This window comes from Sturnus vulgaris, chromosome 1, assembly GCF_052056855.1.
Source record: "Sturnus vulgaris isolate bStuVul1 chromosome 1, bStuVul1.hap1, whole genome shotgun sequence".
Classification (NCBI taxonomy): domain Eukaryota; kingdom Metazoa; phylum Chordata; class Aves; order Passeriformes; family Sturnidae; genus Sturnus; species Sturnus vulgaris.
Window position 1 is genome coordinate 4,572,534 of NC_142243.1, and position 24,497 is coordinate 4,597,030.

The 24,497-nt window shown below is 49.4% G+C and overlaps 1 protein-coding gene across 5 annotated transcripts in view; it reads right to left on the minus strand.

Annotated features, from left to right (window-relative positions):
* The window catches only part of LOC106851598 (mitogen-activated protein kinase kinase kinase 3-like), a 75,338-nt gene extending 54,143 nt beyond the window's left edge, over nucleotides 1-21,195 (minus strand). For 3 of the 5 annotated variants that reach the window (XM_088156447.1, XM_014873701.2, XM_014873699.2), the window contains exon 1: nucleotides 21,019-21,173. The gene's annotated coding sequence lies outside the window, so the exon portion shown is untranslated. Of the gene's footprint in view, nucleotides 1-2,832; nucleotides 3,016-21,018 lie in introns of those variants that run through there. The other 2 variants (XM_014873702.2, XM_088156279.1) reach the window with 2 other exon arrangements.
* Nucleotides 21,196-24,497: the final 3,302 nt, after the last annotated feature.

Consider the following 24,497-nt stretch of genomic DNA (forward strand, 5'->3'; position numbering starts at 1 on the left):
CTCTCCCCACCATTCCCTGGGAAGGAGGAAAGAGAAGAACCTTTAGTTAGGAATGGAGACCACACCAAAGGTAACACACCACAAACCTGGGAACTTCATGGCTTTAAAATCTTGGAGTAAACTTGCACCTCCCTAAGAGCAGAACATTTGAAGTATGTGATATTTTTAATGTGTTTTCACATGATCAATGTAGCCCTAAAGCAATAGCATCTTTAGCACTTCAGATTCCACAGCATCCCTGTGGGATAACACTCACTTGGGAAACAGACTGACAGCAGGACATGGAAAAGCAGTCCTGAACCAAAGCAGAAACCTAAGTTTAGGCCTTCCAAACAGCAGTCAAGGTTCCCCAAGGCTGGACCAGCTTCCCTCTGATTGTAGGGGAAAAAAGCTGAGTGCAGGCAGCTCTCAGCAGCAGTGACTGCCCCATCCATCCCTCATGGCAGGTGAGTCCCTAGGAGCCCTCCCAGAGCTTCTGCCCTTAACACCAGAACAGAAATGGGCTCAGTGACTTCCCACCCTGCATTCAGCCAAACTCCTGTACCCAGTAAGATTTTTGGGGGTTTTTTGGCCACCAGGAAACTAAAGCAGGGCTGAGCCCAGTGGAGCCTGTCCTGCTCACTAATGAAAAGCCTCATTTTAGACTGAACAAAGGCAAAATCCACCTAAAGATGGGCACCTTTTAAAGGTCACTATGATAGAAGACAACATGAAATTCCATTTTGGCTCCTTGTAAGCCCTCAGTTCTTGGTCATAAACCTGTTTGATAGCACAAGAAAAGGGAGAAACACTCAAGAACTTGATCAGTCATGCACAGGGAGTAAGACATTGCAGTCCTGCAGTCAATGAGAGCCATGTGCTCCAGGACACTGACACAGATCTTGGAGTGTTAAATATGAGGCACTGGTCAGAAACGGTAGGAAAAGGCACTTGGAAAACTTCCTGGCTTGGTCAAACCAAAACACAGCTACAAATCTGAAGAGAACCAGCAATGGTCCCAAGCGTGGATTAAAATGATTTTCTGCAGCTCTGGTGAGGGATATTTATCCAGCCTATTCTGGGATAGACGAGCAGGAAGGGAAGGTGATAAGAGCAGCAGAGGTAGAGACGTCCCTGTGTCCCCAAAAATGTCATTCCTTCTGCTGCTGCAGCTTCCTCCCAGGACAGCACCACTCAGCCTGAGAGCCCAGGACCACCAGCAACTCTGCTCTGCCCATTTTCAAGACCAAGGGGGAGGCAAGGAAGCAAGCAAACAGCTTGAATGGTTAAAAATCCTACCTTGAGAAGGAACTGGTCAGTCTGTGCAATGCTGAATCAAGAGGGAGCAGAAAACCAGCAAGAACACAGGGTAAAAATTCCATCTGATTATAACAAGAGCAGGAAACAGCCCAAACCTTCACTTTTGCTTTTAAAACTGCTGTGACACTTCCAGGAATTAAGCTGAGTGCATAGTTTGCACTGAGGGCCACAGGCAGACTGGATTCACTGTAAATTCCTGGGACAGCCCAGGTTAACTCTATCAGAGTAATAGATTTTTCTAATGTCTCTCTGGAGACTTTCCAGACCTTTCCAAACCATATCTAGTCACAAAAACAAGCACCTACAGGAACTGTGCAAACGAGCCCTGGAAAAAACAGGTGACCTTTTCCATCAGCAGAGCTCTCCCCTGTGCTGTTCTCCATCACCTCTGCCACAGCAAAACCCTGAGACCCCACTGCCCAGCCCTCAGGAGCAAAGCAGCCCCTGCACACAGGGCAGGAAATCTCCACTGATACACAAGAGAAAAGGGTTTTCTGTTTTAGCAGAAAATCCTTCAATGCTGAGTACAGCCAGCCTTCAAACTGAACTGCAAACACTGGCCATTTCCGTGGCTTCCCAAAAATACATACCAGCAGCTTCCTGTTACAGAAGGACAAATTCCTGTTTCTAGTACAAATTCTGTCCTATTATTATGTCTCTTAAAAAACAGAGAGGGGGGAAAAATAAGAGGGGAAAAAAAAAAAAGAAAGGAAAAAATTCTTTTCCTATCCATGCTGTTCCAAGTAGCTTCTCCTCCCACTAAGCTCCCTGATCAGTGCTGGCAGTTTGGGACACAAAACCAGTGAACATCTGAAACTGGGCTCCCAATGGCCACTGCACCACTCCCATAGCCCACAGAACTCTGTAAATCTGCTTGAATTTAGTAAGCACCTGCCAAGCAGTGAGAGCTCAGCAAGCTCATCCCACGGATGCTGGGGCAATGTATTCCAGGTTTGTGTTGTGCAGGCAAGTGCTGTGTCTGCTCAGGGAACTGCTGGAAGCCACTTCACCTGCAGGAAAGCCCAGTACAGATGCTCTCATCTATGGGGAAAAGCAGTTTTGGTTTGCCTGAGCTGAACTCTGCAGAGAGAGCAGCTCAATTTCATTACAGCTCCATGAGTGCAGGGTATGAGTACCTACACGAGAGATATATGCAAGGTTATTAATCCACTTTGAAAATTAATCCCAGTTTTTCCTTTTTTTTTCTCCTGGGAAGGGATTTAAGCTAGACTGAGCTCAAGGGAGACAACAGTTCAACTATGACATATCTGTGCATCCTTGACTCTTGCCTCTGTGGATCTAAGTTACAGAAAGCAAAGTAGGGGAGGAGAGGATGGAGAAGTGTGATTTTCTCCTGGGTGTAAGGGAAGACAAAACAAATTGACCAGGAGATTTAGTCTGAGGAATTATGTAGGATGAAGGTTAGGAAAGCAGAAAGAGTGCAGTCCAGCACTGAGAGCTGGAGTTACCAGCAGTCTACTCTTGATATATGGAATTTACAGTCTCACCTACCCCAAAAAGGATTGTTCTTACCCTGCAGAGGCTCAGCATCCACCATAGAACACAGACTTCAAGTCAGCATGTCTTGCCACTACTGCAGCACAAGGAGCATCTCCCTCTGCAGTTTATCATCCCCAGGCTTCCAGGGAAAGCAGCACCTACTTATTCCTGCCTGAGCACCACTTAGCACTTCGGTTTGAAGGTGTAGGGACACACCACTGCAGAAAAAAAAATAATAAGCCACAGTTGCCCCTGAAATAGGGCTCGGCTGGAAAGCTACTCAAACTAGCATTGCTAAAATTGGGACTTTCCTTGTTTTTTCAAGCAGCAGGGAACATGTTGGGCTCAGAGAGTTTAACAAGCAAGAGTCAAGCGGAAAAAATCTCTCCTTTTTAAGAGCTGACCACATTAACTTTCAGCAAGTTTCCGGGAGTCCTGCCAGAGCACTGGAGTTCTGTATACTACGGAACTGTTAAAAATATTATTGTAAATGTTATTTTCAAAAAGCTTCAGAGGCCAGCTCTGGGGTAGTGTTAAAAACAACAGCAAAGCAAATGAGATTGTTTTAATGGTGAGAACACAAATGTATGTGTGCTGATAGCTCAGGCAGCCTGCAGGCTTGGCAAAGAGGGATTCAAAGGCAAAGGGAGAGTGGTTGGAATATTACAGGTTTTCTCTGATCATCCCAACCTCATCCTTATCGTTTTCTCTAGACACTACAGAACATTCAACCTGCTGTACTTATAACTGCCCTGGAACTTGGATCCATATTCTGGTATACACAAAAGAACAGCCAAATTTTGGTGCCACTTCACACACATAAGACCCTGCCCTCGTGGCATCTTCCACCCAGGTTACCCAAAGGATAGACCATGCAAGGGAAGTTAAAAAATAGCAATTTAAGACTGTGCATCTCTGTAGATGTAGCACTTAGGGGACACAGTTTGGTCAAGGACTTGGCAGTTCTAGTTGGACTCTGAAGTTAAGAGTTTTAAATGGTTCCCTGATTCCATGTTTATGAGCATGCAGCTGGGATGAACTTTCTGCAGACAAGTGTGTAACCAGGCCAGGTCTGCAGGTGTATCTCCCCACACAGCTCAAGGGACAAAGTTCACAAGCCAGGATGAGGAAAATAAAACCTCCCCTCCTCAGGCTGCTAAGTGGAAGTGACATGCACAGATCAGCAAAGTTCATGGAAGCAGCCAGCCCACGAAACCCAACAAGCAATTCTGTATCTGTACCCATCATTGAGGCTTCTTCTCCCCAGTTTTGGCCATGACACCCCAAAATTGTAAAGGATCTTTCTCACAACACCTGTTGCTGGGAGAAGAGAGGTGTGTTTATAAGCCATCATGTTCAGTGGAGGATTCCTTCAGTCAGTGACCCAGCCAGGGCAGCTGCACTTGACAGCTGCTTCTGGAAAAAACCTCCTGAGCCATCCTGCTTGTTCTAGCATGATGTGTACTGAGAATAAGAGGTTTAGAACCAGCCTGAGTCCTGCTGTTAACATCCATGACAGCCCTTTAAAGAAGCCATTGAGAGCTTAAAACAAATCCTCTTCTCAGAAAAGACTTTATAAATGAAATGTTCCAGACAGCACACTCCAGTAAGTTATCAGAGTGGTGTGGGTAGGAAAGGATTTTAAAGATCTTCTAGTTCCAAACCCCAGCCATCAGCAGGGACACTTTCCACTATCCCAGGGTGCTCCAAGCCTCATCCAGCCTGGTCTTGGACACTTTCAGGGATCCAGGGGCAGCCACAGCTTCACTGGGCACCCTGTGTCAGGGCCTCACAGGAAGGATTTTCTTCCTAATACCCAATCTAAATCTCTCCTCCTTCAGGTTAAGGCCATTCCCCCTTGTCCTATTACTCCATGTTCATCTAGGAAGTCCCTCTTCAGCTCTCTTGTAACCCCTTTAGGTATTGGCATTTTTCTCAGTCCCTTTTCTTGCTTTGCAGTGATATTCCCTTTACTGAAGTCAGTGCAGTAATCAGTAATATATACTGGCATATTAAATAGCTTTGATTTTCCATACAGATCTCAAACTTCTGGAACAATAAAACAAAGAAGTAAATCAAAATGATTAGAAAGGACGATCAGCAAAGGTCAGACAACACAGCCCCATCAGGTCAGAATTAATTTATTTTACATGTAACAGGTCAAACAAAGCAAGCATCCAGAGAACACATATGTTCCCCACCTGTTTGGGTTTTTATTTCTACCAGGGTCTGCACAGCACAGAATTGTGTCTCTTCTGAATTCACATTTTCTACACAGGAACCACCTCTCCCCCAGCAATTGGTGGAGACGAACCAATTTGCAGACACCCTGATTACACCACAAAGCCCACCTCAGTCCCACTGTGCCTAAATCCAAGTTTCCAAACCAGGCACTGAAGTGACCAAGTCTAAAGGAGCCTCATCTCCTGCAAGCCTGAACATTCACCTCCCCAGATGAAGCTGAGCCAAGATTGACACACACACAGCCCCGCCTGTGAGGATAAAGAGCTGCAGCTAGGGGAGAGCACTGTCCTGCATCATTTTCCCTTTCACAGGGCAAAATTCTGCCCTGAGATAGTTCTCTGTGCACTTATGAATCAGAGGGGAACCCTGTACCAGTTGCACCTACAGAAACTCTCTGATTCCAATGAACATTGCCCTCTAAGTGAACACAGCAAAGGGAAGGTATTTCCTACATATAATATAAAAAACAATGCAGAAGAACGTTGTCATTTCTTCCTCCTGCAGGTTTTCATTGCCTTGTTTTTGTCTTTCTTCTCAAATGACCGAAGATTTTGTGGGAGGGAAATTAAAGCAAAACCATGTATTTGGAAAAGTGAAGCTTCAGGCCTCTTTCTTCCATTTTTCTGGGAAAATAAATAAAATGAGAAGGAACAGAAACCAAAAAGGAGGAATAGATAGTAAAAGAGTAAATAAGCTAGATAGTGTATTCAGGTGAAATAAGCCATCAGAAAAGTCTTTGTCTCAGAAGAAAATCTTTCCTGGGAAAAGCAATTGGGAGAAAATCATCTGGTATCAGAAACAAAGAGTGTCCATGCATGAAACCTTACACCAAATCCAGGGCTGTGCCATGGAGGACCTGACCTGAGAGCTGGAATCTGCACCAGACTGGGATGCCCAGTCCTCCATGAGGATAATGGCAGGCAGAAACCAACCCTGCCTCTGAAGCTTCAGCATCTAAGAGCATCAAATGCACAACCAACCTCATGGCTGATCCAACAGGGATTTTAACAATCAGTGACCAAGCTCTGGACTGGGAAGGAGGGAGATCCAGCCCATGGCTTTGGCATGACATCGTGGCAGGATGAGGCCAACTCCCACACTCACCCCACCTCATCTCTGACCCCCTTTCTCTCCTTTGCAACACCCCCTAGTAACCCAGAGGATAACACACCTGTACATCCCAGGAGCCATCCCACCAGCCTTTGAAATCCAGCATTTCCCCTCAGCCTGCCATGATCAATAGTCCCTCACAGCCATCCCCCTGCACAGCTTCCTCTTTAACAAGGCACAGCCTCATCCTCACAGCCTGGCTGGATTTTATTGATCCCAACAAGACTTTCTGATTGACTGTGAAGCTGAGGGCTCAGGATTAATTGACCACACTCTGCTCTCTCAGCAGCTGCCTGCTTGATTTGCTCCTTCTCTGTGGGTAAGGAGCACAACCTCCACAGCTCAGGGGGAGACCAGGACTGCAATAGCCACTACCAATTTTGGCAGCTCCTTTCCTTGCTCCTGCCACTTCTGCCATGCAACCCTGGATTGAGATTTCTCCAGTGGGAGATGTTGGAACCTTTAAAAGTGGGAGTTTTGAACTTTCTGTGCTGTCAGGCACTGACCCCCTCAAAAGAACACTGCTGTTGACCTTAGGCTTTGGAGAAGGCTTCCAAAACTGAATGATAGAACTAGAATCACTGGTGTGTAGGTTGAATAGATGTGTGTAATATCACATAGTAAAGGGCTTGGAATTTGGGGTTTTAGAATATAATAAGGCAAGATGGAGGTTTTAGAGCAGAGGTTTTCTTTCTTCTTCACGGGTATAGGTGGTACTTTCGTAATTGGATGGAAAATGCCACACTGCAGGTCACAGGTGTTTGGTCATTGGGTCAAAAGTGAAAATAATTTAGGTGTTAGCTCTTAATTGGGCAATTAGGTCTTAAAAGACCTTTCAACAAGAAAGGTAGATCACCATTTTTAGCTTGTTAGCTACAAGTGCTGTAGCACTTGCTGTAACATAGATAAGAATAAACATCTGAGTCCAAACACAAAATTCCATCTCCCATGCACTTAATCCCAATTCTGACAGAAGGGAAAAAGATAAAACCCAATAGGAGAAAGCAGAGCTCAGTGAGTGCCTAGTGGCAAGCAAAGATGAAAAGCCAGCTGTGGTTTTGGGCAGAAGAACTAGGTTTCTGCACAGCCCCAGGACCCTGCTGGCTCATGCCTGCCATCAGTGGGGTGGTGCTGGGGTTATGAAACAAACGTGGGGCAGATGGCACAGAGGCTTTGTCCTCATCCTCTGGACCTGCAGTATCACACGAACTCAAGTGCACTTGCCTTCCCAGTAAAAACTGAGCCATCAACAGTGCAGGAACCAGACTGAGCACACAGAGCCCCACAGCCTGCAGAGCACAAGCAGTGCCCAAAGCTCAGAGCACTCGGGGCCTCCCAGCTCTGCCCTGCCTCTCCTGCCAGCCCTTCCCCACCCAATTTTCACAAAGCTGTGGCTCTGCAGAGCCTGAGCACAGCTGCTGCTTGCTGCAGTGCACACAAGGCAGCTTCTCCTCCAGAAGAGTTGCCCAAGCTGTGCCATCACCCAAGAGTGATGCCCTGCTCCCCCAGTGCCAGGCAGCAGCTTCCTGATGCTGCACTCACTCTATTCCCCAAGCCTGGTGCAGGGGACAAAAGATGATGACACTGAGGAAAAGGCACATCTTGCCTCTAAACCCAGCTCAGGGCATTGCAGAACTTGAGACTGAGAGCATGACAGCTCACCAAGGGCAAGAGCAGTCTGCAGAGGAGGCAGTGGGATGAGTAATTTCCTCTCCTACGATGTCCAGCCTGGTATGGAGCAATGGAAAGTCACTGTGGGCATTTTGTCCAGCTCAGAGGAAGTCTGACTTGGAGACTTTGAGAAAAGAGAAGCCCATCACCCTTGAGAGACCATGAACCAGCCTTGCACCATCAGGGCAGCTGCACAACACCTCTGAACTGGCAGACCAGCTGCTCAGCAGTGCTGAAATCAGGTCACTTATTAGGCACAGTGGGGAAGCAGGCAACTACTTTTAGGAGAAAGCTCTGGAGAAACAGTTCAGCTCAATATTGATTCCCACAGCTCCATTACAGACAGATAGAATTAATTTCCAGGATGGAAAGAAACATATGCCTGCATATCAAAACAAAATACAGAAGCCTTTCCAGTCCTCCGGCTGCATTTCAATGGAAACCAGAAGGCTGTCATGATAGAAAGATCTCAGTTTTCTAATTAATCCTCCCTGCTGAGAGTTTAATGCTGCTAATTGATGAGGAGAGGTGGTGTCCAGACAGCACTTGCAATTCCTTTTTACATCTTTAGGCCAAGTTCTCTCTAAATTAAATAGTAAGCCAGATTTGCTCCCTGTGTGCACTGTGCCCTGCTCCAGCTCCCTCCTCCCTTGAGATGTCTGGTGGAGGGAAGGGAGGCAAAGCCCATGTCGGAGCTCTTTACAAGTGTTGGAAGTCTTCCCAGAAAATGTCATCTGTGATACTGTCACTTCCAGAGGACAAGCCAAGAGAAAGACCAGTGGTGCCAGGGACACTGCCTGTACCATGAAACATCCTCCATGGATCTGGGAGAGCTTCTCCCCATGCCACAGAGCAATTGCTCAGCCAAGAGATGTCCCATAACACTTCCAAAAACCACACAGAATGTACTGTGGTGTCAGGAAATGGATCTTCAGATCCTGCAGAACAGCCCCTGGGGCCCAACCAAGTACCACCACCTACAAAAAGATGTCACCTGCACCACAGAACAGTTCTAATCCTTAACCTTAACTATTGATCTCACACTGGTGTTGACCAGGAGACACCTCCGGAGTGATCCTAAGTGCAAAACCCAGCACAGCCTCAGCAGAAGGCAGTTCAGCACATGCCTGGATAGGAAATTCCTGCTCCCATTCCCTACCAGAGCACATGCTCTAGCTCTTGCCTGATGTATTTAAGCACAGAATTTGTCCCTTTATTCTCAACACTCAACCCAAGCGCTCTGAGCTGCAATTGGGGAATGTGAAACCAAACCCAATCCATGTGCACCGTGCCATGGTTACTAAGCAGTAATAAACCAAGCAGTGCTGATGGTCCCCAAGCTCTGGCCTGACTCTGCAGCCCTGCTCTGTTTGTCATGGCAATTGCATTTCCACCTGCACCTCTCTGACATCTCCTCTGGGAGCCTTGGCACACCACTGTCCTAGATCATGGCCAGCTGTGCAGAGGTCCAGCTGGCTGACCTCTCCTTTCCAAAAGGCTATTTTTTCCTCCCCCCTATTATTATTAGTTTTCAAGCCACCTACTCCATCATAAACAAAGTAAAATTAGCTTATTCCTAGAATGCTATAAAAAGACAAGTTCATGCCTGCACAAACTGACAGCAAGTTAAGGGGGAGGCTCAAAACACACCAAGAACGTCAAGTTGAGAGCTTTTGGCCCTTCTGCTCCAAAATTCTATTGCTGCAAGCAACTTGTGCACGTGCAGGTTGAGTCAGGTGCGTGCAGAGTCCCTCACCTGCACAGGACCCTGCTGCTGCTCCACAGTGACCTGAGCAAACCACTCCTGTCTGCCCAGCAGCCTATTAATAAATACACACCAGGGAGAAAAGCTGCTCTCCAGCAGGGAGGTGGACGAGATGATCTAATAGGACCTTTTCCATCTCTTAGCTTTTCTGCTTAGTCACAGGATAAATATCTCCCACGTTGTAGAGAAATACTCTGGCTTTGCTTGCAGTGGGAGAGTTGTCCTCTGAGACATTTTTGTTTTCCAGATGTGCACAGAATCACAGAGCAGCTGTGCTGGGAAGGGAGCTCTGGAGATCTCTCAGTCCAACCCCACTGCAGAAGGAGGCTCACCTGGAGCAGGCTGCACGTCCAGGCAGGTTTTAAATAACTCCAGAGTCAGCTGGCAGGGCTTACCCAAGGAAGGTTAAGCAACAGAGGACTTGCATGAGCCTGGTTTTCAGCTTCAGTGAGCTCTGAGGCACCCAAGCAAGTCCCCTAATTCCTGTCCCACAGCCACAAGCAGCACAGGAACCTCATTTTTGTACTATCAGAGTATTTGTGCTTCTCCAAGCTCTCCTCCTGCTCCAAGATGGAAAGGCACTTTTTTACTTTTGCAGAAGGCAGGTTGGCAAGAGCACAGACAGCAAGCCACCAGGCCTCCTGTGATAGACTGTCAGAAAAAAAAAGCTAAAAAAACCCCCAACCAGCCCAGAAAAAGAAATGCAAAGAACCAAAGGGTTGGGGGAAAAGAAGCTCCCATGCAGCTTAGCTGTTTAGGTTTACATGGCAATTTCCATTGGCATTGATTCATGCCACAACAGCAGCAAGGCTCTCTTGGTTTTAAAATGCCTAAAGAATACAAGGCTTCCACAAGAGACCATCTTCACACAACTCAGGGAGCACCTGAGAGCCTCAAGGCCACAAATTTCACCATGCAAGGAGAAAAATATTTCACCATATAAATCATAATAAAGAGCCCATACCAGAAAAACAAAACCACCAGAAGCCACACAGCCTAAATATCTCTTGCAATAAGATGGACACCAAGGGATAGGGCAGCATCTCTGGAAAGGGGGTTGGGAATAGAAGGCTTTACTTCATTTTCTGCTGAACAATGGGATAACCCTGAGCACTGCAAATTCTCACAGCATTTTGTGTTTTTCATAAGAACCTTGTTTCCTGAAGTCACATGATTACATCAGAATCCACACTTCCCTTTTTTTTTTTTTTGTTAAAAATAACTATTTGCTGATGTCAAAAGTTGAAGAAGTCTAAGTCTTGTCTGGAATGCTCAAACAAGAAGTAATACAAACATCTACCTTAAAAGAAATAAATCTGCATATTTTGGAGGAAAGAATGTGATGCAGAATTCCTTTTCATCAATGTTATACACTGGAAACCTTAGACTGGACAGAGAATGACAATTTTGGGGAGAGGAGAGTTCCTTCAACATCTCCATCTTTAAGTTAGAGATAGAAAATACAGTTTTCATAGCAACACCCACCCAGAAACTAAGCAGCCCCTTTGAGGTACCCTGATACTGGCTTTCCTTGTCAGAAGAACATTATGCACTGGGGAACGGTATCAAGGCACAGCAGTTAAAAAAAAAATAAAAATAAAGTAATACAGCAGAACACCTTTCCAAATTTTATTTCCACTTTTTATCCAGCTTTGAGCAGGATAAAGCCATGGAATTAATCCATGCCAGCTCTTCTGCTGGCATTCCCTGCTCACCAAAACCACCAGATCCACAGCTACTGGTGGATCTTGCCCAGAAGAAATTTATCTGATGGTAAAAATAAGTCTATAAAGAAGGACTTGGCCTTCTGAAAAAAAGCCTGTGCTGGATCTCACAGAGCTCATCCCGTGTGAGCCTGGGGCAGTGTCACCATGGCACTACAGGCACCTGGGCTGCACCTGCCCACCAGAAAAATAAACTTTGGCCACATGTTCAAATACTCACAAGCACCACAAAGAGCAGAAGACCTCGGGTTTATTTCCTATTTTTGCACGAACAAAACAATTAAGACCTAGAAGACTTGGATTTGTGGCACACTAAGCTACGCATCGAATACATTATATCCATGGAAAAGGAGGGGAAAAAGCACACTTCTGGTTAAATCAGTGGTCTTAACCCATTCTGTCCAAACTAACTAGCAAAGATGCAGAGAAATTCAGAGGTGGAGGAGAACATGAAGGGCCTGAGCAGTTGTGGTGCTCACAGCAGCTCCTGGCACAGGGTGCTTGTGCAGGCAGCAGCCAAGCCCTGGGGATGGCACCCATCACCCTCACTGGAGCTCAACCATGCCATTCCTCGAGCTCCAAGGGTTTGCTTTTCACCAGCTTTTCACCGAGACAGCTCCTCCTGCTCACCAGGGGCAGAGCAAGGAAACCTCGCTGGCAAAGCCTCTGGGTTCCTGCATTATCTCATCTCCAGGATGGCAGGGAAGGGAGCACAAACCTGTTCGGGCACATTGTTCCTGCTCAGCCCTGGCCCAGGGCCGGGCCATTGAGCTGCTCTGTTCCTGCTGTTCCCAGCACAGCCCTGGGGCAGCCCCAGCCCCATCCCAGCCCATGCCCAGCATCAGGGGCTGGTTCACAGCTCTCAAATCCCTGAGCTCAGCCCACTGTGGCTGCACAGAGTGGCACACACCAAACCTCACTCCTCCCAGCCCTGCAAAGGATGGGCATGTAATAAATGGGCATTTATTCCCCACAGGCACACCAAACCCAAATCTCCCTATCCAAACAATTATCTTCTGCCTACCCAGGATTTCCCCTTCCTTCTCTGTCTGCTCTCAGGTGGCTGCAAACAGTGGCTGGATTTGGGAAGGATGCCACAGAGGCTGCTGCACAGGTGTCAGAACACCTGGGGACCTCCTGCCCTCCCCAGCCGTCACAGGGCTCTGATTCTCTCTTGGTTAATGCTTATCTCACTGCACTTGGTTCTCAAAGATGCCTGTGCTGCTGCCTTTGGACCACACAGGAAAAAAAACAAAGTGACTCCAGGGTCTACAAATAAATATTTTTAAAATAATAATCAGATAAACCCAACACTAAAACAACTCTTGCTAACGCTCTGCTGCATCAAAGTCCCCTATTTGAGCAAACACGGTCAAAAAAATACAGTTTTGTTTGCAGAATTTCTTCTATACCACCTTCTCCTTCTCCAGAAAGATTAGCTCTAAAAGGAAAATAGCACTCAATGTTTCTATCCTTGCTTATTTAAGAGGAGAGACACAGCATACAGCCCTGTAATATTTTTAGCACCTTTCCCCTTTTTACACCAAACCACGACTAAATGAAACATGCTACAAAAACTAAAGACATGGAAGTTACAGGTCCTTTTTTTTCTCATCCCCTTTTTAAAATGAAGCAAGTATTTTCTGAGCCAAGCTCTAGAAACCAGATCACACATACAAAGAAACGAATTTGGAAATCCCCCTCCCTCCACCCCCACAGCTATTTGCTAAGGAAACCAGATACCCAAAGCCAGCCAAAAAATGATCTCAGCCATTCTTAAGCGAGCCTACAGTGCATTTTCATGAGTCATGGAAAGCAACAACTCGTTGCTTTGGTAATGCTAGGTAAGCAAGTGGTCATCCATCCCCAGCCAGACTTTCAGCAGTCAGTCAAAGAGCAGCTCATGTCTTGACAGATTACGTCAGAGGCAGCCCCAAAATAGAGCTGTGCAGCAAGGTACCTTGCAGGAGGTTTCATGGCAGATGCCACAAATTGTGTCCCATTAAAGCATTTAGCACAGCCTCCAGCAGCCAGCATCCCCTTGGTGCTGGTCCAGGGGTGTTATCAGGGCTCCCCATCAGAGCAGGCAGAGATTGCAGGCAGCAAGTGGAGAGGGATTAGCAAGAATCCTCCTTGGGTTGGAGACGCTCCTGCAGGGGCACCACTGCAAGCCCCTGCTGACACTCCTGAACATGCTGATGTCCTGTGATGCAGCCTAGGGACTTCCAACTCCACCTCTGAAGGCTTTGGAAATCCACCCCAAGACAGGTCAGGGAGGTGTAGGATCCCCATGCACCAAGGAGAGATCCTGTTCAACACATCCCATGCTCTTCCAGAAACACTTGCCACTTTCATCACCTCCTGGCGACTCTCACAGCAACCACACAGCCACTGCTGCCTGGGCAGCTCCCACAGGGCTGAGACACCAAACTGCACCTCTCTGGCAACACCTGGCATGAGAGGCAAATCAACTTTCCAAGTGATGATGAACCAGGTAGAGAAAGCCTTGCTCCATCTCATCCAAGCTCAGTGTGCCACACCACATCCCTGGGACAGCCCCACTGGGTTCCTGAAAGGGAAGTTCTCCAGCACAAGACTTGCTGGGCATAGACTAAGACTAGAACAAGCTCATTCCCATCCAGAGATGAAGACACAGTCTTCAGCATCTTTTGTGCTGAGTCTAAAAGCCAATTGTGAAAACACATCCTCAGCCCTGACAGCCAACCAGGCTCCCACCAGATTTTACTCACACCTGTAATACTAGAGGTGAAGTTGCTGAAATATTGGAATGATTAAACAAACATTTTCTCTCTTTTTCTTGTGTCATCAGCCAGGTACATTGTGCATATCTTCAACATTTCAGCCTCTCAGTCTCAGTAAACACCCCCAATCCAAACAAAAATAGGCAAGAACAGGCATGGTTCCTCAAATCCTTCATTTCAGCCATGTCACAAGAGCAGTGAGCAGACCTCAGCCTAGGCCAGCAGAAACCTGAGGACAGGAGAGGGACAGAGCACCACTCTGCTGTGTGGTTCCACATCCAGGCAGCCCTGACAGTCCCCTCCCAGCCCCAACACCCAGCAGGCTGCAGGATGTCAGCAGGGCTTCCCTTGGCTGCCACTGCCACAGCAGGAGCAGCTCCTGGGGCTTAACAGGAGCCAAGTGCAAAGCTTTCCAGTACAAAGGCAAGAAACTAACCTGACAGGACTTGTCCCATCATGAACTCTACCAATTCACTTCAGCCACAGCCGCCATTCAGAAGGAACACATGGAGAGAACACTAAAATGATGCCTTTCCCAAACATCTTCCCTCTGGCACAGCATAGCAGAGCTCAGGAGCAGCTCAAATGCATCCTGCAACAACATCCAGAGCTGGACCTTGACCCTTTCAGTAAAGCCAATGATGCAATAAGCTAAGCACAGCTCAACACAATCTGTTTATCTTTTACTTGCTACCAGCACCATCCAAAGAGAAATAACTGGAATATCTTGCATAGTTCTCTAATGACTCTTGCTGTTCTGTTAGCACCAGCACTGAGGGACTAAGACCAAGGAGCAGCAAACCAGTGGTTTATTAACCACTAGGTGCTGAGGTTTCCCAAAAGCCACATTCCAAGAGCAAAAGGATTCCAGTAGAGGGACCAGTGCTGTAATTTTGTGCTGAAAGGCAAACAGAAGGCATTGAGGCTGCAGTATGAACGCTTTCCACCAGCAAGTAAAGCTCTCCAGGAGCTTGGCCCAGTCTGGTATCTTAATTAAAGGATGCTTCATCAAACAAGCCCTGCTCCACACTACACCAGTGCACAGATCAGTCTCAACTAAAGGAAGCCCAAATCTCTGATTTCAAGGTGCTAGTTATTCATCACTTACCCAGTCCACACACCTCCCTCCAGCCACATACTCCCACAGCCCAGTGACTTCAGGGTGATCATCCCTCTGTCATCAGCCCCCAGCTGTAGGTAACAGTGTTATCAGCTCCCTCTGCAATAACACTACACTAACCCTGCAAAAGAGGGACAGTTCCCCCCAGGGCACTCCCCAAGTAGCGACAGAGAGGAAAAGGGTGTTTAACAATTTTCCTGCATGCACTCTCACCTGTTCTGCTGTTCACCTTCACCACCTGTGATAACAGGCCTTACCCTCACACCTTCTCCCCAAGCCATTCAGCCTGACAGTGAACACGAAGCTGACACAAAAGATAGCATCAGCCATTTATTATCCAACAGTAAAACTTTCATACCTTTCTCCTGAGTGATGGTGGGCTCAAATGACTGACACCAAAGATGGTGACAAACATCAACCCTTTTCTCTGTAAATTCCAACAGACAGCAGCACAACACCCTCTCTCTTCTTCTCTTTCACAAGTGGCCAATCCACTCCTTTTTAACACACATCCTAATTGGACACAACTGCAACCCATTAAGGGCAAGGCTGCTTCCACTCTGTGGTAATTAGTACAGCAGTAACTCATGAGGGGCAAAGATGCTCACAGCACCATCTCTATTCTCTTACAATCCATTCTCCCACATCAACCCAAACAACCCTTCCTTATCAAACCACTGCCCCACACAGGGGATGCCCCAACCCTTAAATTTCTATCTGGGCAAGATATTGCTATTATTAAGAGCTGATAAGAGCTAGATGTGACCATCACCCTGTGTCCACCACCCCTGTGCAGGATCATCATGGCTTGGGATAGAGCATCCCTGTTGCCACCTTGCAGAGTAAAAGGTGCAGACAGCCCACTGTGAAGAGATTAAGGATCTGCTAAATCCTTCTGGGCTCTTATTTACCATGGATGGCACTGCACTATTTCCAGTTCACAACTAGACTGTGATGATAGGACCTCTGCTCAGTACAAAAGCCCCAAAAACAAGAGGTTGAAGCACAAAAGTACTAAGCAATCCAAGTAATTCACCATCCTCATCACAATGGACTTCCATGCACATCCACAGAATGGAAGAGTTCAACTGAAAGGGATCTACAATGAACATCCAGTCCAGCTGCCTGACTGCTCCAGGACTGCAGGACAAGGACAACCTTAACAAGGACAGACCCCATCAGATGTGCCAAAGCAGCAGCATCTTCCTCTGACCCTCTGCATTGGTTCAACACAGGGTTCACTCTTACACACGGTATCTGTGCTAAGGACAGTCATGTGCAAAGTTTTCAATATTCCCTTGGGGATTTGGGAGCCACCTGAAAGCCACTGTGCACGACACACGTGCATGTGGAGAAGACAAACATAACCATGCCAAGACAGGAGCACTCAAAACATCACAGGGGCCACACACACCCTCCAGCACTGATGGATTCAAGGCGTTCCTACCTCCACCACAAAGTCTTCTTATCTCACAAATTAGTTTCCCAAAGCAACTGTACGAAGTCTTTTTCTCCATCTGAATCACCCTGTTATCAATCAGATGACTTTCTGTCACCTTAGCACGCAAGTCCCTGGCCACATTAGTATTGCACAGCGCCTCTAATCCACCCACCCAGGGCTGTTTTTTTCAAGCAAATTGGTGTTTAATCGCTACCTGAACACTGGACCCATCCTCCTGCCCCCCCAGGACCTGGCCTGAACACATGGTGTTTACACAGCAGCCCAGGCAGGAGCTTGGCCAGCTCCTTCCAGGATCTGGCCCGAGCTGCTGGGCACGGCACGCTGTGCCAGCCGGACTTTGTCCCAGGCAGCTTCTGAGCCAAACCCTGGCTCAGCTCCACCCTGCTTCACTGCTGTTACAGCTCCTTCTCCCTGGGCTGCACCGAATCACTTCCCAGAGTGGAGAGAATCAAATCAGAGCAGCTCTAACAGAAGTGACAATTAGTCCTGCATAAAATGGTGGCCAGGCTGGAGTTTAACTCAGGAGAACAAAACCAACCACAGATTCTCTTAAATTCTGAGCCACTTCATCTCCACTAACATTTATATCAGGATTTTCCAGCATAGAAGAAAAGGTGCTTGGGGAATGCATTTGGGAGTTGAACCCCCTGTTTTAGAGAGTACAGATATATCTTTCACCTTGGACCTCTAAAATCCTCAGAAAGCCCAAGTAAAACCCTCTGGGTTCCCTTCACAGACATTCCAAGTGCCCTGGGACCAGAAGCTGGCACCTGAAGCCAGACAGAGCGATGACATGCAATGGTGTGTCCCCATCCCTGGCCACAGAGACAGGTATGCAGAGCTGCAGGGATCCCCACCAAGGGCCAGGCTGATGCTGCTTCTTCCACCATCCTGGTCTCAGCCTGGCCCCAAGCCCTGTGGCTCCAGGGGAAGCTCCTGGAGCAACATCCAGTGCCAAAACAAAGCAGAGAGCCAGGTACCCCCTGCCTGCAGCCCCTCATGCCCATGCAACAGGTCTGCTGCAGGGAACAGCTCCCCAGGGCCTTTGGGGAGCAAGGCATGGATTTTAAAGGGCTTAGCTTTTAATTTCTTGTGTAATTAAAGATGAACTGAGACAGACTGCTTGGATCATAGTATCGCTTAAAGGTTGGAAAATATCTCTGACATCATTGAGTCCAATCATTAACTCAGCACTGCCAAGTCCACCACTAAATCACATCCCCAGGTGCCACATCTAAACTGTTTTTGAACACCTCCAGGGATGGTGATTCCACCACTTCCCTGGGCAGCCTGTTCCAATGCCTGACCACCCTTTTGATTTGGGCACCAGCAGCATTTTAGTGACTAATGGGAAGATTACTTGGCTAGACCAGATCAGAACTGCAGGGACACAAAAAAAACCAAACAAAAATGCCCACATATCCACACTCCTGCATGCTCACCCGCACCTTCACAGACACAAAACCCCTCATCTTGCCTGTCTGATGCTCACCACAGCACTGACCACATCAGATAAAGGCTCATACCATGTGGGAACTGCCATCCTACAGAAAGTGTGATTCAGGCATAACTGAGATGATGTTCACCACCTCTGCATCTCACACTACACTCAGCAAAGGCAGAAAAGGTGCCAGAAAGAAATGCTGAACTGCTTCGGCTTGTGGGAAAGGGGACCTCTGCTCCTTGGAGGAACTCATCAAAAACACCTGGTCTCTCCTTTTGGGGCTTAAATAGCTGAATAAATAAAGCCTGGGGATTGAGGGTGAACCTGGCAGATTCAGTATCAGTGGCCCATCTACAGCTTTTCCCCTCTGTCTGGGGAAATAATAAAAAAGTTTAAATCCATATTCCACTCCTTACGGCTCCACACTGCATTTTCCATCTCCCCAGCACACAGCTGACATTCTGCACATTTCTGTGCACACTGTGCTTGGCCCAGCAGCCTCCTGCTGCCGTAAGGCATCAGTGAGCACCATCCCTGTCTCCCACAGCTCCTCACTGCAGGAGCCAGGCTGGAAAGGGCTCAGCCACCTCCTGTGAAGGGCTGGAACATGGGAAGCATGTCCCTGTCCTACGCTGCATCTCGGGATCTAAGGAGTCCAGAGACTTGCAGAGGGATGACATGTGCTTCCTTAGGCCAGATGAACTGCACAGCTTGAACTGTAGTTGAATCTGACTTATTTTTCCCCCCGTTTTCTTTCAGATGATTCCCTCAGTCTGGAGAGCCAAGGCAGACTTTGAGCAATCATTCCCTCCTTTCTTCTCTGTGTAGACAGGCTCGTGCACTCCAAAGCCAGCCTTTCTTCCCCGAGCAGTCTAATAAAAGATATCCCTTCTAACAGCAAACCCTGACTCACTTCCCTCTAGCCTCGACCAGCAGGTCTCCAACAGCAGGGCCAGATCCACCAGAACAGATCCTGCCAGCCCTCGCTCTCGTTCCCACGTCCATCTGGGGAGAGCAGGGCTGGAAGCACATCACTTTCCATGCTGCAGCAGCACACTCCATCCCACGGCTCTGCCAGGGAGCCAGACACACCGTGGGAGCCTCGCCGGCGTCTTCCCGACGGGAAAATTCACACAGCGTCAAATCCAAGCTGCAGGCTAAAAATCAGGGAGCATCACCAAGCAACAGGAACGTTCCGGACGGGATGGAGCCGCTCCTCTGGCCGCCACAGTCGCTGGCTTTTCACGTCGGAGTCGCTTCGTCTGGATGAAAATCCAGACCACATCTCTCTGCCTGAGCACACTTCCCTCACAGGCTCTGACAGGCTCCAAAAAAATAAATGCATTGCCCATCAGCACATGTTGACACGGCAGAGCTGTGGGTTTCTGGTGGAGATTAAGGACCCATGGAAAAAATTGCGGCACCAAAACCCGTTCACACGAGGAAGGTATAAAAGGTCCTTTACATCCACTTCCCACCAGGCTGGCAGCCCATCCAGCCTCACGTCCTGCCTCAACAGAGGAGCTTTTACAAGCTGCAAAACCTTCCCAGGGCAAAGGCTGTGCCCAGCTGTGGAGGTCTGCTCTGATCTGCAGAAGCCCTGGGAAACCTTGAATCCCTGTTTATAATTAAAGTCAAATTAGGGGTTCTGGAAACTGGTCCATCCGACACAGGTACCGAGACACAGGTAGAGCAAAGCCCCAAATGCAACTGATCTCACACACACACCTGAGGAACTGTTTCCAAGAGCTGCACTCCATGCACAAATCCTGCACAGAGCTACGTCAAACTGCACATACCAGACTAGAAATAAATCCAGAAGGTGTCACAGAAAGAAATTCCCCCCCAGCCATTCACTCTCACCAGAGAAGTGAAATAGCTTGACCCTAGAAATCCCTGGGATCACTTAAGCCCTGCACAAATCCCAAGCGAGCCCCGTGTTTTTGGTTCATGCACCAGCAACATATGCAAGACCCTTTCCCAAACCAGGAGCAGGTCCACTCCCAAAAGGTACCGGATTACAAGACAGGAATTGAAAAGGAGGATAAAAGCAGCAGCCGAGGGAGAAGCCTCTCTCCGAGCTGCGTCAGGGCCAGCGAGAGCCGTACTTGGCTACCGTGCCCGACCTGCCCAGCTGGTCCACGGCTCCCACCTCTGCTCCGCTCCTTCCCGCACAGCCGCGGAGGGCAGAGGTTTGGTGCCGGCAGCACAAATCCTTGCTGAGCATCATCCCGACTCGCGGCACAGCCCCACGGCAGCCGCTCGCTCCGTCCAGGTGGAAATCCAGCTCTCCCACTCGCCCCACGCGGGGACGGGCTTCGGGTCCGTGCCCGGCGGAGCCTTCCTCCCCGCGCTCATCCCATCCAGGGAGAGCCCTGCAGGAGACCGATGGACGGCCAAGTACCCCGGCACCTCCCTGGATGCTTTCCAGGGACCCGGGACCCAAGAGACCACATCCGAAAACCGCTGGCTCCAGACGCCAGTGCATCCCAAAACGGGTGCTGGAGTCTAATCCCGGTGCTCGCTGTCAGCAGCTGCAGCTGGGACAAGCCACAGGCAACAACCCGGGGAAAACAGCGACCCGAGAGCACCAGCACAAGGCAGGGGTGTGCGGGGAGCCCCGGGGAAGGGCAGTCCTTCAATCGCTCCGCACCCACGGACACGGCAACCCGCGCCCTCCTCCTGGGGAGCACATTTGGGGACCCCCCGCTTCCCCCCCACGGCTCCCCAAACACAGCCGCAGGGACAAGCTCCCACTTGCAAAACTAGAAAGGAAGGAAGAAAAAGCCAAGGAAGCCAGAGCCTGCTGCAAAACTCTCGGTCACCGCTGCAGACAGCAGAATAATTAAAAGAACGAAACTATTCACGGAGGCAAGGACCCAGCGCCCGCGGAAAGAGGGGTTGAGGACGGACTCACCGGAGTCACCCGCGGAGGGACATGCGCGGCCACCCGGGGCTGGTGTCACCACCTCGGGTCCCAGCGGCTGGGGCGGCTCCGAACGGCTCAACTCGGCTCAGCTCAGCTCAGCCCGACTCGGCTCGGCTCAGCTCGGCCGGAGCTGGGCTGGGGCGGCGCACAAAAGCGGGAGGAAGCAGTGACGCGCGGAGCGGCCGCGGACCAATGGCACAGGGATGGGGCCGGGGGCGGACCAGCCAGCGACTGAGCGGGGCCACCGCGGGGCCGGGCCGGGCCCCGCCTCCGGGGGGCGACACCGAGCCCCGGGGCAGCTCCGGAACCGTGGGGAGGCACCGATCCCCGGGGCAGCTCCCGAACCGTGGGGAGGCACCGATCCCCGGGGCAGCTCCGAAACCCGGCGTGGTTCCGACACCCAGGGGCAGCTCCGAAACTCTGGAACAACGCCGACTCCCGGGGCAGTTCTGAAACCCGAGCCCAGGGGCAGCTCCGGAACCCTGGGACAACTCCGACCCCCGCGGCGGCTCCGAAACCCAGCGTGGTTCCGAGCCCCGGGGCAGCTCCGGAACCCTGGGGCGACACCGACCCCCGGGGCAGCTCCGAAACCTGGCGTGGTTCCGAGCCCTGGGGCAGCTCCGAAACTCTGGAACAACGCCGACTCCCGGGGCAGTTCTGAAACCCGAGCCCAGGGGCAGCTCCGGAACCCTGGGGCAGCTCCGAGTCCCGCGGCGGCTCCGACACCCGGCGTGGTTCCGAGCCCCGGGCTGGTTCCGATCCGTAGTGCAGTTCGCATGCCGGAGGATGCCCCGTCCCGCAGCCCCGCTCGGTGCCGGTGCTTCCCTGGCCCTGCGGGTGGGATTAGCCCCGGGGAGACTCGAGGTGAGCTCTGACCCACGGGGCAGCCCCGGGGCAGCTCCAGCCCCTGGGGCGGTTCCGATCCCAGGACAGCTCTGACCCCCGGATCGTGCCCCATCCCGCAGCCCCGCTCGGTCCAGGTGTATTTCCCGTGCAGGTCACACCTGCCCTGGTGAGACACCGTGGGATCCCCGGCTGTGCTTTCCAGAAGGATGGAATGTGACCTCTGCACTTCAGCTGAGGTTCTCCTACCTTCTGGAAAAACGGGACTGGATGCACGCTGTCCTACCTAGGGCTGACACAAAATCAGGAGATGATGAAGACAGGGGTGAAACCCCTTGATTCTGGGATGAGGCTTCATCAGCCAGAGTGCTGGTGAAGATGGTCTTTTCTTGCTGCAGGAGGGTAGCCTTCTGCAGGGCCCAGCTTTCTCCACATGGTTGGGATACGAAGGAATTGCTCTGATAACTTGGTTTGGGTTTGCCCCTTTTGGGCAATTAAAGTAAAATTGAGCTATAGTTAAGATTAAAGTGCTTTAGACTGTTCCTGAGTCACAGCTTGCTGTCCAGAACAGCTCAGGGCTCCCTGGGCAGCTCCCTGGAAAGGTAGAGAAGCCTCTGGGCTGTTCTGATCTACACCCAAATCTGTCCCAAACCTCTGTTGTGTGTCCAAGTTCCTTTGGACTCTCTGTATGGAAGGAGCCAACAATGGCATAGAAGCAAAATTATCCCTAAAAAGGGCCAACGAGAGGCTGAGAAACAGATGGAAGTGGGAGCTGAGTTATGTACCAGATATCCCTCAGACTGGTGGGAAAGAGAGAAAATTCACGCAGACAATGGAAAAAGTAAGTAAGAATATTTCTTTGATTATTTTCTAGTTTCCCCATTTAGTAAATGTGTTGTGGAGAGGAAGAGGAACAAAGTCAATTCAAGATTTTGGTGGGGGAGGAAAAAAAATGGTCTGGATCCTAAAACCAGCCCCATTCCCCTCCAGTTTTTAAGGAGTTACTGCTGCAAGAAAGTTTGAGCCATTGCCTATAAAGGCAATAGAAACCCCAACCAGGGACCCCTCCTGAGAGATTCAGATCTCACATCCTCGTATACAATCGCGTGACCTGTTAATAAAATCCATAGAAACCGATTCTGTATATACCAAATAACTGCAGATGGCTCCAGCCCAAACCGCTCTGGGTTCCCTCACTCCATAAATGATTTTACTAGGGCCAGTTGTGATTTGATGTAATTGAATAGGTTTCACTCTTTTCTCTCTCCCTCCCCCTCCCCAGAATATTTGTGCAGCTTACAGAGACACATCCAGGGGGACTGAGCTGTTGCTGGAAGGAACCTCTGACTCCAGCTTGCCTCATCCATTCGGGAAGCGGCGTGAGTCGAGCCTAAGCCACCTGGCTTTGGGAAGGAGGGTGCTTTTCTCTGCACCTTCCCTCTAACTCTTTACAGCTTTTAATAAAATTCTGGCAACTTGGCACATTTGAAAAGTTGGCTGCTGCCCATCAGGGGTGTATGTCATGAATTCCTGTGCTGTAGATGCCTTTCTGAAATAAATCACATGTGTTTACCTTGGGAACCAGGCACAGGACCCCAGGACTTGAGGTTCAAGTATTGTAAGGCACTAAAGCGACAAGCAGCTCCTATAAAACCACCTGGTTTTAATGGGAATTGATTCTGCACATACCAATTACTGCTGAAAGCCGTAATTCTTCCAAGCATCTCTTCTTTCCTGAATGTGTTTGGTGGCCCGTGAATCCTGCTGGGGGGGTTTCAATTCTAGGGTGTCCCTGAGCAATATAAGGGTCCTCATGTGTGCCCAGGCTGTTTCCACTGATTTCAGCAGCTCTCTGCTGATGGGTGTGCTGTGGACTCGCACCTGGATTCTGCCAGCTCGAGTCACTCTTGGAAACATTTCCAAAGCCTGGCAGAGGGATGGGCAGAGGTGTGTGGCTCTGTGCAGAGTTTCAGGTGTTCTGCAGGTGCTGGCTGCCAGTTTCTGGAGAGGAGTGAGCACCTCTGGAGAGGGCATGGTGAGGGAGCAGTGGTGAACCCGAGTGTTGCAGGCAGTGGCTGTTGTGGCTCTGTACAGTGAAATTAAACAGGCTCTGTGTCTGAGACAACAGGGGTGGCACACCTTGTACCCACAGAGCCAAACTCTCCCTTCTTTCCCAAAACACTATCCAAACTGCCACCAGGACACTTTCTTTGCTGCGTGCTGTCCCATGCTGTCCCAGTCAGTGAGGCAAAAACCACATCACACATAAAACCTAAAGATGGGTGCTCTGATTCTTAGCTGACTGGTGTAAACGTTGGGTGGATATGAAGGCTTATTTCATCCTGATAGCATCTTCAGTGAAAAGTTTGATGGCACAAGTGGGTAATTGTGAGCTATAAGAAAAGCTGATGGTTCATCCACAGATCAAGAACTTTGCAAATCACAGCCCCAGGCTTGTTCTATTTATGCTTCTCCTTTAATGACGTAAGCATTAGTATTTGCTGTGGGGAGAAAAATGGGAAGATATTTGGCTTTTACCTAACTGCTACTATTTTGGGCTGTGTTAGGGTTCCTGCAGGAAGTGAACACAGGTCCCAGAGCACTGACCCAGTTCGTCTGTGACT